This window comes from Nyctereutes procyonoides, unplaced genomic scaffold (genome assembly GCF_905146905.1).
Source record: "Nyctereutes procyonoides isolate TBG_1078 unplaced genomic scaffold, NYPRO_anot_genome, whole genome shotgun sequence".
Lineage (NCBI taxonomy): Eukaryota > Metazoa > Chordata > Mammalia > Carnivora > Canidae > Nyctereutes > Nyctereutes procyonoides.
In genome coordinates this window covers 7,995,241-8,009,372 of record NW_026575048.1, presented here as the reverse complement: position 1 = coordinate 8,009,372, position 14,132 = coordinate 7,995,241, and positions in this window count along the sequence as shown.

The following is a 14,132-nucleotide window of genomic DNA, read 5'->3' as shown; positions in this document are numbered from 1 at the left end:
TATATAAAATTGGGGGTAGGGATCCCTGGGTAGCTCAGGGGTTTGGCGCCTGCCTTTGGCCCAGGGTGCGATCCTGGAGACCCGGGATCGAATCCCACATTGGGCTCCCAGTGCATGGAGCCTTCTTCTCCCTCTGCCTGTGTCTCTGCTCTCTCTCTCTCTCTGTGACTATCATAAATAAATAAAAATTAAAAAAAAAATAAAATAAAATTGGGGGTATAATTGTTTAGACCTTGATTTCAAAAATCTGGAATATTTATTTTTATATTCAATTAAGGAACTTTTTTTAAAAGATTAATTTATTCATTGGAGGTGGGGTCAATGGGGGAGAGAGAGAAAAAAAAAACAAAAACAAAAAAAAAAGTGGGGGGAGAGAGAGAATCCCAAGGTAGACTCCCCGCTGAGCATGGAGCCCAACCTGGGGCTTGATCCCACCACCCCGAGATTACGACCCGAGCAGAATCCAAGAGGCCACATAACCAACTGAGCCACCCGGGCACCCCATGGAGCTTGATTTCAGATATTTTAAGCCGGTTCACCTAAAACAACCTGTCACAGCAAATTCAGAAAGTTATTAATGCTTTGTGATATGGCATGTTTACTTATTTGCACTTCACATTGTACCAAACAGCATTTCCAACATTTTATGAAGACGTGTAATACAGTATTTATAAAAAGGAGTTAAGAAAATTGGGGCAAAGGGCAAATGAGGGTAGAAAAGAATGAAATGAAGCCAGGGGAGAGAGGTTAGTACATAGAGTGCATGCTGTGAAGTGTGTGTCATTTATGGCATCTCGATTTAAAAATAAAACCACACAGCCTACTTTCCTAAAAATGTGGCTTCTTGATCAGGAATCTGCATCTATTCTTTTCAGCGGTGGAACTTCTTATCCTTTTTTATATGTGGTTCTTTCTACCCTGCCTGGAGAAATATTCCACTTGATTTTGTCCTTTTTTTTTTTTTTTTTTTTTTTGCTTCCTGAGAGGCAACCATCCACAGCAGCCTGGGACAATGAAAAATCACTGGAGCTTTTTTAAACAAGTGATCATGAGGAGCATTTGAGGATTCATTTGTCAGGTTGGTTGGAACTTCTGATGTGGGCAAGCTCATGCTTCCAATTTGGGACTCAGAGCAAGCTATCAGCTGTGTGGCATTCTCATCCCGCTTGACGTCAGCGCTGAGAGCCGCGGTATCTTTAGGAGCTCACTGTGTAGGGTGACGCCAACTGGATGAGTCGTCCCCGTGGAAAACAGCCACTTGGCACACGATCGTGAAGCTGCAACTTGGCAGGGGGACCAGGACCTTTCTTCTAGAAATTGCTGTTACCACCACACATGGGAGGCAGATCTGGGAGGGGAGATTTGATTTTCCCACCGGCTCGGCCTTCGCCGTGAGGGCGATGCAGAATGCAGAGTGAAAACACTGATAGCATTCTCGATATCAATATTTTCAATGGATGAGCCGAACGAGCTAAAGTGAAATGTAAATACCTCTATCTGTAACTACGAAATGTTCTAAAGAAAACGCAAAGTGTGCGGTGCCTGGCTGGCTCATTTGGTTGAGCAGCCAATTCCTGATTTTGGCTCAGGTCACGATCCTGGGGGCCTGGGATGGAGCCCCATGCCGGGGGTGGGAGTAGGGGTTCCCAGCTCAGCAGGGAGTCTTTCTCTCTCTCTCCCTCTGCCACCCCCCCGCTCTGCTCGTTTTTTTTCTCTCTCTCTCAAAATAAATAAATCTTTTAAGAACATGAAGTGTGCATGATTTTTATTTTGTGCCACTGTAAACATGAAAAGAAATAATCCATTACACCAGGCATAATTGTGGGGAGAGAGGGGCCTAAAACTTCTAAAATCAATGCTTACTGAGTTTTTATTTTTCCTTTCAATGACCTTTTTTTTTTTTAACAGATTTCCTACTTTAGAACAATTTTATATTTACAGCAAAAATTACACAGAAAGTACAAAGTCCCATACCCCGCCTCTCCTCATAGTTGGCCCTTTTAGCAGCATCCACATTAGCATGGCACGTGTTACAACTGATGAACCGACATGGATACGTTACTACGAATCGAAGCCCTGAGTCTACACTAGGATTTGCTCTCTGTGCCCTAGTGTTCTGTGAGTTGGACAAATGCCTCATGTCTTGCATCTACCATTACCGTATCATACGAAATGGCCTCATGGCCCTGAAACCCCATGTGCTCCACCCCTTCATCCCTCCTTCTCTGTCCTCCCCCTCCCCCAGCAACCACTGATCCGTTTAGCGTCTCTATAGTTCTGTCTTTTCCAGAGTAACCTACAGCTAGAATCATACCATGTGCAGCAGCGTAAGTGTTAAGCTTGTATTGTGGTTAAGGTTCTTCTGTATCTTTTTGTGGCTTGATAACTTCTTTTTAGTGCTGAATAATATTCCATGGTGTGGATGAATTCACCTACTGAAGGACATCTTGGTTGCTCCCAAGTTTTGTTAATTATGAATAAAGCTGCTATAAATATTCATGGACAGGTCTTCATGTGGACCTACGTTTTGACTCCTTTAGGTAAATACCAAGGAGCACGATTGCTAGATCTCTCATTAAGCCTATATTTAGGTATGTAAGAAATCTCCAAACTGCCTTCCAAGGTGGCTGCACCATTTTGCATTCCTATCGGTGGTGAGCGAGAGACCCTGTTGCTCCCCATCCCCACCAGTGCTTGGTATCATTGGCCTGTGTCACCGTGTCCCAGTCTGTGGCTTGTCTCTTTTGTCTCTCTTTTTAAATATTTAAGTTTTCTCTACACCCAACATGGGGCTTGAACTCATGACTCTAAGAGTTGCCCACTCTTCAGCTCGAGCCAGCCAGGTGTCCCCTGTCTTTCCTGCCCCTTAACAGTATCTTTCATAGAGCAGAGATTTTAAATTTCAGTGAAGTCCAATTGATCAATTTTCTTACATGGATGATGCTTTTGGTGTTGTCTCTAAAAAGTCATTGCAGTCCCAAGGTTATCTCATTTTCTCGTATGTTATTTTCTAGAAGCTTAAAGTCTTGCATTTTATATTCGGGCCTATGATCTGTTTTGAGATAATATTTGTGAAAGCTGTAAGGTCTGTGTCTATATTCTTTTTTTTTTTTTTTTTTTTACATTGCGGAGGTCCAGCTATTCTAGTACTATCGGTTGAAAAGTTTGCTGAACATGTTCTGATGTCAGGAAGAAAAAAACTATCCTAATACTGGAACGTCACAGTATCATTGGCCACTCCTAGGACAGCTGCCAATCTCCTGGAGGCCCACCTGCTCTTTTCCCCTCCCACCTGTCCTGCCTTGTATTTGCAGCAGCTACCCCTAAGATAGTATACTGATCAAATAGCGCCACAGTGATGCCGTGTAACAGTTCCCCTGCCCCTCCCCTCCTCAAGGTTGGTGGTTTAAATGTTTATAACTCATCTTCAATCTCACAGGTCTGTGGATTGGCTGGACAGTCTTGTTTGGGGGCCCAGGCTGGAGGAATGGTGGTTGATCCTTAGGGCAAGTAGAAACAGATGATGCTTCTTAAGGCCTAGGCTGGGAACTGGTACATGCTCCCTTCTGCTCATATCTTATTGGTCAAAGCAAGTCACATGGCCAAGCCCAACATCAGTGGAGAAGGAAAACATATTTTTCCCATAAATATCAGGAAAAAGGGTATGAATATTTGTTGGACAATTGTAGAGGAATCACATTGTAATTTGAACAGGCAAAGTTTAATAGAGTTATTAACTATAACAAGAGATTGAAGTTACAAAGGATTGACTAAAAGGAAGTAAAGAAAACTCTAAATCTAAAAAACATGGGGAGAGCTGATGTAAGGAGCAGCCGTTACACTTAGAACTGAGATAGAGAGTTTTAGAGGCCCCACCTAGCCTAGGGCTGAGGTTCAGATCGTATCGGAGAGGCCGAGCCAGCTGCAGCTAGCTGGACAGCACAGAAGCCACTGTGGTCTATGTCTCAAAGTGCCCTCCTCACACCTTTCATATCAGAACCACCCAAGGGGCTCATTACAATGCAGAGTCCTAGGTGCCAACTAGAACTAACTGCATCGGAATGGGGAGAGAGGAATCTGTAGTTTAAACCACCACCCCAGTTAGCTTTATGTACCCTAGCTTAAGATCCAGGAGCTCTTTAAGGATAGAGACCTGTTTGATTCACAGTTGTATCCTTGCCTGTTAGCCCAGTATTGGTGTTGCTTAAGCCAGGTTGTTTCTGGATTGGTTTCTGGGATGGTTGGTTGGTTGGTTGATTGGGAGAGAAGATTCAAACCCAACTGGATGTAACTGGCCATAAGCCATACCCCTGCCATACTTTAATGGTGTTTGGTTGATGAGCATGTCCCTTCACTATTGCTGGGAAAACCCAAAGGTAACGTATCCCCACTAGAATGGCAGATGAGATTTTCCAAAGATGGCTGCAACAGTGCCTTCCATTTTACACATTTTCCTACATGACCTTGCCACCCTTCAATCAAGAGGGGGGCCTATGCACCTCTAGGACTCTAGGCAAGCTTGTGACTTGGCTGTAACCAACAGAATGTGTAAAATGGATGATGCATGGCTTCCCAGGTTAATTTGAAAAGGCAAGACAGTGTCTTCCTTCTTTCTGGGACACTTGCCTTTGGAGCCATGGGTCTCCATGTAAGAAGTCTCCCCACTGTGAGGAAGCCCAAACACTTGGAAAGGCCATATGATGCTCTTCCAGTCAATTGCTCCAGCTGAGCTTCCACCAATGGCTGGATCAACCACCAAACATGTGAGTAAAATGTCTCTAGGGCTTCCAGCCCCAGCTATGGAGTTATCTCCAGCCCTGAAATCTTCCTGGATCAGGCTGCAGAGCCATCCCACTGCCTTGTCTAAGCATTGGACCACAGAATCCGGGAGAGTAGCAGAACAGTCATTTTAATCTTTCTTTGTTGGGTGGGGGCTGTGTGTGGATAGTTTGTTAGGTGGCAATACTAACTGCAACCAATCGTAAGGCTCTTCTGGACTTCAATCCCCTGGCCGCCTCATCCTACGCTTCCTATGTGCCAAAATGCATGAGGTTAGATTTTAATCACCCCTTTCCTAGTGATATTGCTGTCATTATCTTCCCTTGTGCCAAGGATCATCACAGAAAAGAATGAGAGAGCCAATATTTCTAAAACGTGGCACACTGCTTAATGGTTCTATTTGAAGTGCTTCAAAAACATGGTTTCAGATGTGTCATGGGCCTCACTCTTTAGTAATATAAGGGAAGCTTAATAAAGCAACATGAAAAACTAAACCAAGGTCATTTAAAATTACATTCCAATCCAAAAACGAAAGTAACTAAAGAATCCATTGGGCCACAGCGGTGTCCGAGAATTTGGCCCAGTAATCTATTCAAGCCTCTTGGCTCGGAATGCTGAATCGAGTGATGGAAAGAGGAAATAGTTGGGGGTTTGTAAAAGCTAGATTTGAAAATGCGTCCATCCCCTTTGTTGTTTGTGTGGTCCGAACAAACTGCTTCACCTCCCGGCCCCTCTCGGCCCCTGGCTTTCTTTCGCCATCCCTGAAACAGGATTAGGTAATGACCTTCCCAGCCCATCCGGCTGTGCCTCTGATCCGATGAGGTGGTGAGAGGTGTGGTAGCACTTGATAAATGTGGGAGACAAAATACAAATGCTTGCTGTCTTTTTCCACTAAGGGCTACTTCTGAGAAATGAGAGACAAAACAGAATAAAGTGAAAAATTTTCCAGGCAATTTAGGACAGCGTCAAAAAGAGTAAAGCAAACGACAACACAAAATCCCCCATGGGCATGTTCTTTCTTGATTTGCAATGCTCCCGGCGACACCAGCGCTGCCTATGGGTCTTGGAGGTAAGGGGGACAGGGCAATGACAGTAGGCCCCTTCGCTGCCCTTCCCCGCAGATCCGGTTCACAGCCCCACCCCCGTGGCATGCTGTGTTGCCTTGAGCAAGTTCATCTGTTGCTGCTGAAGTGTTTCCTTCCCCAACACCCCTACTTTCAAAACAGGCAGCAGCTTGGGTTGCTTTGCAAAGACGAATTTCCAGTTCTGATTCTTAAGGTAAGCTGCCAGTCTTCTCCGGGTCTTAGGCCTCGGTTTGGTCTTCTGTCCCAGTGACAGCAGGCTCAGCCCACTCCCGCTGCCCCTTGAGTTTAAATGCTAACGACCCATTTTATACTCAAGGAGCGGAAAAGACCCTGAGAGCCCACGCAACCCATCATTTGACAAATGAGGAAACAGAGACCCCAGAAAGGAGCAGATGGACAAGGCAATGTCACGTCTCACAGAGTGGAGCTCCTCTTTCCATAAATAGTTTCCCCTGGTTATTCCTGCGTCACGAGTGTGCTCCAGACTCACAGATCCAGCTGCCTGCTCGACGTCTCCAGATGGTGACTAATAAGTTTCTGCAACTTCACTTGTCCAAGCAGAACTCCCGATCCCACTCACCCACTCAGACTTGTTCCTCCCCCAGTCTACCCAGTCTCAGCTAATTGCCCAGTTCCCCGGGGCCAAACACCTAGGAGCCCTGTGTTGTCTTTCTGTCTCTGACTCTCCTCTGCCCCAGTTCACCAGCAAGTCCCATGGCTCTACCCTCAAAACACATGCCGAGTTTGGCTACTTCTCACCACTGTGATGACCACCACGAGGCCACCGTAACCTCAAACTTGGGCTTCTGCAACAGCCACCCGCCTAGAGTCTGTCTCCACACACATGCTCCTTGAGTCTTTTCTCCACATAGTGAGGCTTTAAAACCACAAAGCAGATCACATCATCATTCTCCTACTCAAAGAGCTCCAATGGCTGCTCATCTCATAATAAAACCCAAACTCCCTGCCATATTCTGTAAGATCCTATACAAAGGACTCTACCCACTTTTTGGATCTCATCTCCTAGCACTGTCTCCTTAGACCCCCTCTGTGCCAGTCACAAAGGCCTTCATGCTATTCCTGGAACACACAAGCTCATTCCCGCCCTAGGGCACTTGCACTTGCTTTTGGTCTCCTGACATGCTCTTCACTCACATGTTGGAAAGAATTGTTGTCCCACTTTATCCAACTTTCTCACTGAACCAACCTTAACCAACTCTCTCAAAAAGACAATATCCCACGGGTCATTCCAACCCTTTAGCCAGCTTTATTTTCTACCTCCCCATGAAATTATATTATACATCTATTCATATACCTGTTTATTATGTGTCTCCCCCACTGGTACTTAAGCTCCATGAGGATAGGATCTTAGTCTCTCTGGGTCCCGGACTTATCCAGGGTGCCTACAACAAGATCTATCACATATCAGTCACATAGCACAATACCTACCACAATATTTGTTGAATGAGTGAATGAATTTAAAAAAAACCCTAGCATATAAAATTTGGGACAATCCAAAACTCTTTGAGAAATCATGTGTGGCCTTCACACACCATGAGCATGTATGCCATTTCTTAGCACACAGTTCTTACAGAGGGAATTTTTCCTGTAATAAATCTACCAAAAGGCCATGGTGCTTACAAAGGAGAGAGAGAATAGAGTATTAAGAAATTCATGTTATGCAAGGAACCCACTCACTGGGCCCTGGAATTCCTGTTCGGCTCTGTGTTTTACCTGCGGCATATTATGTACGTGTAAGATCAGACCTAGGTGCTTTTCCAGAACGTACATCTCCCAGCAGAAAGGTGGGTCGACTATAAGCAGTTGAAGTGTGCCATCTGTGAAACGTGATTTAGATTCTCTCCAGAATCCATTTTCATGGTGGACGTCCAGGAATTTCCTGGCAGGAAAGATTCAGACCTGCAGGGGGAGCTGATGGCACATGTCCATTCTGGAAAGCCTTGGAAAACTGAGGTCCAGAAATGTAACTATTCCTTCAAGGGGAATGAATTAAAGAGGTCATTGAATTTTAGAAACATCCAAGATGTTCTCCTGTTCCTGCCAGAGTCTGAGAAATTGAAAGATTCTTTAGACTCAAAATGTCAAGTGGTCAAATTGGGTTCATGCAGCCCATATAATGCAGGATTTTATCTCAACCCAGGACCACTTCCTCTTCATGTATAGATTTGGACATCCCCACAAAATGGCCAAGGTGCTGGCTCTAAATCATGATTGAGAATGCTCAGGAAACACGCTATTGAAAATTCTGCCCAAAAAAGTACAAAAATCCAGCTCTCATCATCACACAGAATCCCTTGTGGGTTTATCGAGAGAACCCCAGAACTTTGCTTCATGCAACTAGAGAGCAAAACAATGTGACCTTTCTGTTCAGAGATATAAAGTTACTGAACAAAATGGAAGTCATGCTATTAATAGTTTATTTATGACTGTATCACTAGGTCAGAATTAATTCTCAAATCTTGCATCTAGTTTCACAATGGCAATCCTGCTTTCATGAAGCTGGTCCTTCTTGCAGATTAAAAAGACTGCTTACTCTCAGACTCCAGGCCCTCAGGCCAACCCCTGAAAATGGAAATAAGTCACATTCCCTATCCAACCCACTATAGTCAGAAAGGAAGGGGCAGCTACTCATCTTGGTTTCCGCTGTGTTGGGTCTTGGAAATAGGGCTCTCTCTCCCCTGCATCAAAGGGCAGGAGGAGATTTTTGCTCAAGAATGATGGGATTGTGCAATCCTCCAAAGGCAAGTCTGTACAGTGGGGCTTCATCATTTCCTTTGCAATTTTGTGATTTCCTGGACGTTTCCACTCAGGACCTTAAAAACCAAAAACACAGCCCGTAGAAAAAGGCATCAAAAAATTGTTCATTTCAATTGTTCAAAAGAACCCCCACCTGTCCAAATGGCAGAAAATCCACACTCCTTTCCTTGACTTCCTCAAGTTCCATAGTTACCTAATATTTTCTTACATAATTTACAATTCCAAGAGGATGCATTTTGCAAGTGATGCCAAAAATAAAAGCACAAGCATCAGAATATCTGGGCCCAGGTGGTTGTTACTAGTGGGGTGCCGGTCTTCACCTGCCCACGTGCGGGTTCAGTCCTTCCGGGGATGTATTCCCACAGCTTGTCATCTGCAGCTGAGCTCTCTGGGTTGGTTGCCATCCCACACTGCAGAGTCTTTAGTGTGGATCCTGAACTCTCACTGAAAATGTCTTTGGGGAAACAAACCATAAAAGACTCTTAATCACAGAAAACAAACTGAGGGTTGCTGGAAGGAAGGGGGTGGGGCGATGGGGTAATTGGGTGACCGGCATAAAGGGGGGGGTGGTACGTGATGTGATGAACACTGGGTGTTATGTAACACTGATGAATCACTGAACTCTACCTCTGAAACTAATAATACACTCTATGTTAATTAATTGAATTTATTTTAAAAATAAAAAAAAAGAAACTGTCTTTAGAGTGTTACACTGCACTGCAGCGTGGAGACAGAAGCATATTTCTATGCCATAGGCTACCTCTCATATACCAGTGCAGTTAAATGCAATCGAATTCCGAGAGATTTGGTGACCTAAGATTTTTCTAAGCTAACCTTGCTTAGTTCAGGGAGGTAACTTTTTCTCAGGTTCTAGAACAACCATCTGTCAAAAGCTCCTGACGGATTTCCAAGAAAATTGTTTTAATTCCAGTAATAGGTGATTCAATTGAAAGGAAAAAAATTAAACTAGGAGTTTAACCAAAGAGGAAAGGCAGATATATGATCTCAATATGCTGGTCAAGGGATGCCTGGGTGGCTCAGCGGTTCGGCACCTGTTCGACCCAGGGCGTGATCCTGAAGATCCGGGATTGAGTCCCACATCAGGCTCCCCCTCAGGGAGCCTGCTTCTCCCTCTGCCTGTGTCTCTGCCTCTCTCTCTGTATCTCTCATGAATAAATAAACAAAATCTTAAAAAAAAATGCTCTGGTCAATTTTGAAGGTTGTCATCAAGTTCAGATTATAAAGGTCACGTGTCATCTGGGTGCTGTGAATCCCTGCCAACAGCAATTCATAAAATCTCCAGTCTGGATGTTAAATAAAAACTTTTACCGTACGCAGAAAAACTTGAAATATGTTTAAATAAAATGTTTATACAATAAAAAAGGCAATTGCATGTAATTAACTGTACAGATAAATGTATGCTACTAACCATTAAGTTTTCTTAAATTGTAGATATTAGCATATATTGTTTCAGTCCCCACAAAGCTGTGATTAAATCGACAGGGGGCACTTGGGTGGCTCAGCCAGTTAAGTACCTGTCTTCAGCCCGGGTCCTGATCCCAGAGTCCTGGGATCCAGTCTTGCATCAGGCTCCCTGCTGAGCAGGGAGCCTGCTTCTCCCTCTCCCTCTGCCCTTCCCCCTGCTTATGCTCATGCTCTCTCACTCTCAAATAAACAGACAAAATCGGGATCCCTGGGTGGCGCAGCGGTTTGGCGCCTGCCTTTGGCCCGGGGCGTGATCCTGGAGACCCAGGATCGAATCCCACGTCGGGCTCCCGGTGCATGGAGCCTGCTTCTCCCTCTGCCTGTGTCTCTGCCTCTCTCTCTCTCACTGTGTGCCTGTCATAAATAAAGTAAAAAAAAAAAAAATAAAATAAACAGACAAAATCTTAAAAAAGAGAAGAAGAAGAAGGAGAGGAAGAGGGAGAGGCATGATGCCTGGGTGGCTCAGTGGTTGAGCATCTGCCTTTGGCTCAAGCCCTGATCCCGGGGTCCCAGGATCAAGTCCTGTATTGGGCTCCCCATGGGGAGCCTGTTTCTCTGCCTCTCTCTGTGCGTCTCTCATGAATAAATAAATAAAATCTTTAAAAAAAAAAAAAAAAGAAAGGAATCAACAGTGCAGGGCACCTGGGTGGCTCAGTGGATTAAACGTCCAAATTGTGATTTCATGATCTTGGGTTTGTGAAATTGAGCCCCCTTACTTTGCCCCTATCATCAGGCTCCACGCTCAGTGGGGAGTCTGTTTGAGATTCTCTCTCTCCCTCTCCCCCTGCCCCTACCCCCAGCATGTGCACTCTCGTTCTCTCTCTAATAAATAAATAAATCTTTTTGAAAAATCAACAGTGCATTTTTATAACCTCCAACACATGAGCATGGAAGGGCCATACTTCCCAGGCCCTCACAACTGTTTTCTCTGCGACGATCTCCACTTCCCAGACAGGTGGGCAGGGACACTCGGGTGCTGACACTGAAGAGCACTGCCAACCATACCCTACTCATCCCTGTGACCTGGGGAGCTTTCTGGCCTCTACTTACTGACCCCAGTGCCCATTCTGATGCGCCTGTGTCCATAGCAAGCCAGTGAATTCCAGCTTTAACTGTTGAAATAGCAGGCTACCTCTTAAGAAGTCACCTGGGGAAAGGGATCCACAGCAAATTAAAAAAAAAAAAAATCACTGGGCTATTTTATCTCTAATGTCATTTTGGTTCAAATGTCTTCTAATTCACCAACTACATGCTGCTTTTCATCTGGATATTTCAGTCATTATTTTCTTTACTTCCCTTCAAGGAGCGGAATCAGAGGGTAAATGGCTAAATCAAGAAAAGGGTTAGTCTAGCTCTTGTCCAGTTGTTCTCCACTGAGGTTAAAAATAAAAAAAAAAAAGAGGTTTCAGCTCTAGCTGAGGCCTGTTACATCAGAATCTCTAGGAGAGTCAGATGTAGGTATTTTTTTTTAAAAGCCCTCCAGGTGATTCTAATATGAATCCATGCTGAGAATCACTGATTTAGTGGAAAAAAAACAGGTTCTGTGGGACTTAGGGATCCTGAGATTCTAGACTCTGCTGTCATTCTCTCGGGCAGAACACTTAGCTCTTTGGACCCAATTTCCATTTCTGCAAAATAAAGGGTATGGGCTGGAGACTCACTCATCCTTTCAAATCTGATGCTCATGCTGAGGGCAAGTCTCTGTTGCTGAGTATAGGGATATTTCAGTATAATGCTGATTCAACTCCCCTTTAGGCTAAAACTACCAAAGTAGAGGATCACAACCAAAAAAAAGTGGCCTTGAATTGCCAAACGTATTGACCTTTCCCAGACCTCATTATTCTCTGCAGCTTTGATACAGTGGTCCCGTCTTCTGGATCCCTCCTCCCTAAAAGATCTAGGGCATTGCATTCACTAAAAGGAATGAACTAAGTTGTTTTTGTTTTTGTTTTTTTAAGATTTTATTCATTTATTTGGGGGTGGGGAGCAGAGGGAGAGGAACAAGCAGACTCTGTACTAAGTGTGGAGCCCAACACAGGGCTCCATCCCACGACCCTGAGATCACGACCCGAGCCAAAATCAAGAGTCAGGCGTTTAGCCAGTTGAGCCACCCAAGTGCCCTAGGAATGAGCCAAGTTTTAAGTAAAGGATCAAAGGAACCCTGACCAGAGGTGAGGAACAGAAATGGACGGGGGACAAAGGATCAGAGAGGAGAATCTCTCTGAGATAGCTGGCGGAGGGAGGCAAGCACAGGGGTGGAGTCCCAACATCCCCCAGATTTCCAGCAGTGTTGCTGGATGTATTGCCAACAGACAAAATGGGCATGGAAGGAGAACTGTGACTGTGATACATTTAGCATTCTGGAGCTGTTGAGTTTGAGGCACCAAAGTTTACATAACCGCATCCAGAAGGACATGGCCCTAGAGGACCTCTGAGATTCTTTTAGACTTTACATTCATGCCAAAAGAGAACTCTCTGATGCTGTATGCTGCTATTTGATGACAATGGAAAATTAGGTGTGCGCTTCGGGAGGGGTCTAGCAGACTTATGGAATGTTCTCTGCCATTCTCGTCTTGCTCTTTTGCCTCCCTTATCGATTCCTTCACACTCACCCATGCTTCATCTATTCATTCTCTTTCCTTCAGTTCTCAAAACACTGTACCTGGAACTCTTTCTTGGCATTTATTTCCTACTTTGTGTTTTGTCACCAGTGGATGTTGATGAATGAATGGAATGAGGAAATAGGAGGAAGGCGACTTGGGACAAGCCCCCTCAGCAGGGAGAGGTCTGGCAGTAAGGAAGTAATCAGATCACCTCGCTGCTGCAGAAAAACAGGGGAAAAAAGCACAAAACAGATGTAAAACTCAATGAAAACAACAGTCTTGGGGTAGGCCGTGTAGGGGCCGTAAGAATAGCTGATGTTTTTGTGCATCGTTGATAATGCTAATGATACAAGTGCATTCCATTTGTCGAGTGTGCTCCTAAAAGCTTTTTGTATATTATGTACATCCATGATCTCCTTTAATCCCCAGGAGGTGAGAATTATTATTTCCACCTTATGTATGATGAAGAAGGCTAAGAGGTTAGGTCACTTCTATAAGATCACATAGTTGGTGGGCGGCACACCTGGAATCCAAAGCTGGGCCAGCCTGATCAAAAGCCCAGAGTGTCCGCTACGCTGACCTGCCACTGGTAGCATGGCTGTATGTGGCAGTATGAGAAATGACGTTCCCACTAGTGACCCTGAGTCATCACCTCATTTCGTTGTCTCAGAAGGTGCCAAGATATGCGGTACTGCTTGGAAAGGGTCCTCCCTAAATGGTCAAAATTCAAATGTTTTAGTTCATCATGGGTTAATCTTCAATTACCCGGAAAATTCACTCATATGGAAATCTTATCCTCTATCGGTTAAACAAATTAGGAATTACAGTAGTTTTTTTTGACATCAAACCACCAGAAATGCACACAGAATGCCAGGTGCAAATGCAATGGGATTTTGCATAAGAGAAGGATAAGATATTCTGGTTTGTTTCCAAAACCCTACGAAATCATATCCCAGCCGGCTTAGCCTTTTGAGCCATAAAACCACATTAGCCTATTGGGTTCAAAGAATAATCTAAAATGACTCTATCCAAAGTCCCTCTCCTGGATCACTGTCAAAAGTTGAGTCACTAATTTTTTTTATATTTAGAAATTGAAGGATGTCCCCCCTAAAAGTCTTTCATGTTCACTGCTCCCCGCCCCCATCAGCCCAGAAACAAAATGTCCTGATGGCATCCGATCAATCTCCTGGGGGTTTGCTCCTCCCAGCACTATGCTACTAAGAGTACTTGACAATAAAGATTGTAAATTCAGAGAAGGAGCTCAAAGTTTCAAATACACTGCTCCGTGGCTTTCCCTTTCTCTCCCTTGACTTGACCATCAGGATAACCAAGAGTCAAGGTAATTCACTAAATTTTCCTGCTGTCTTCTACTTTTGTCCTGGGTCAAGAAAGCAGTAAGAGG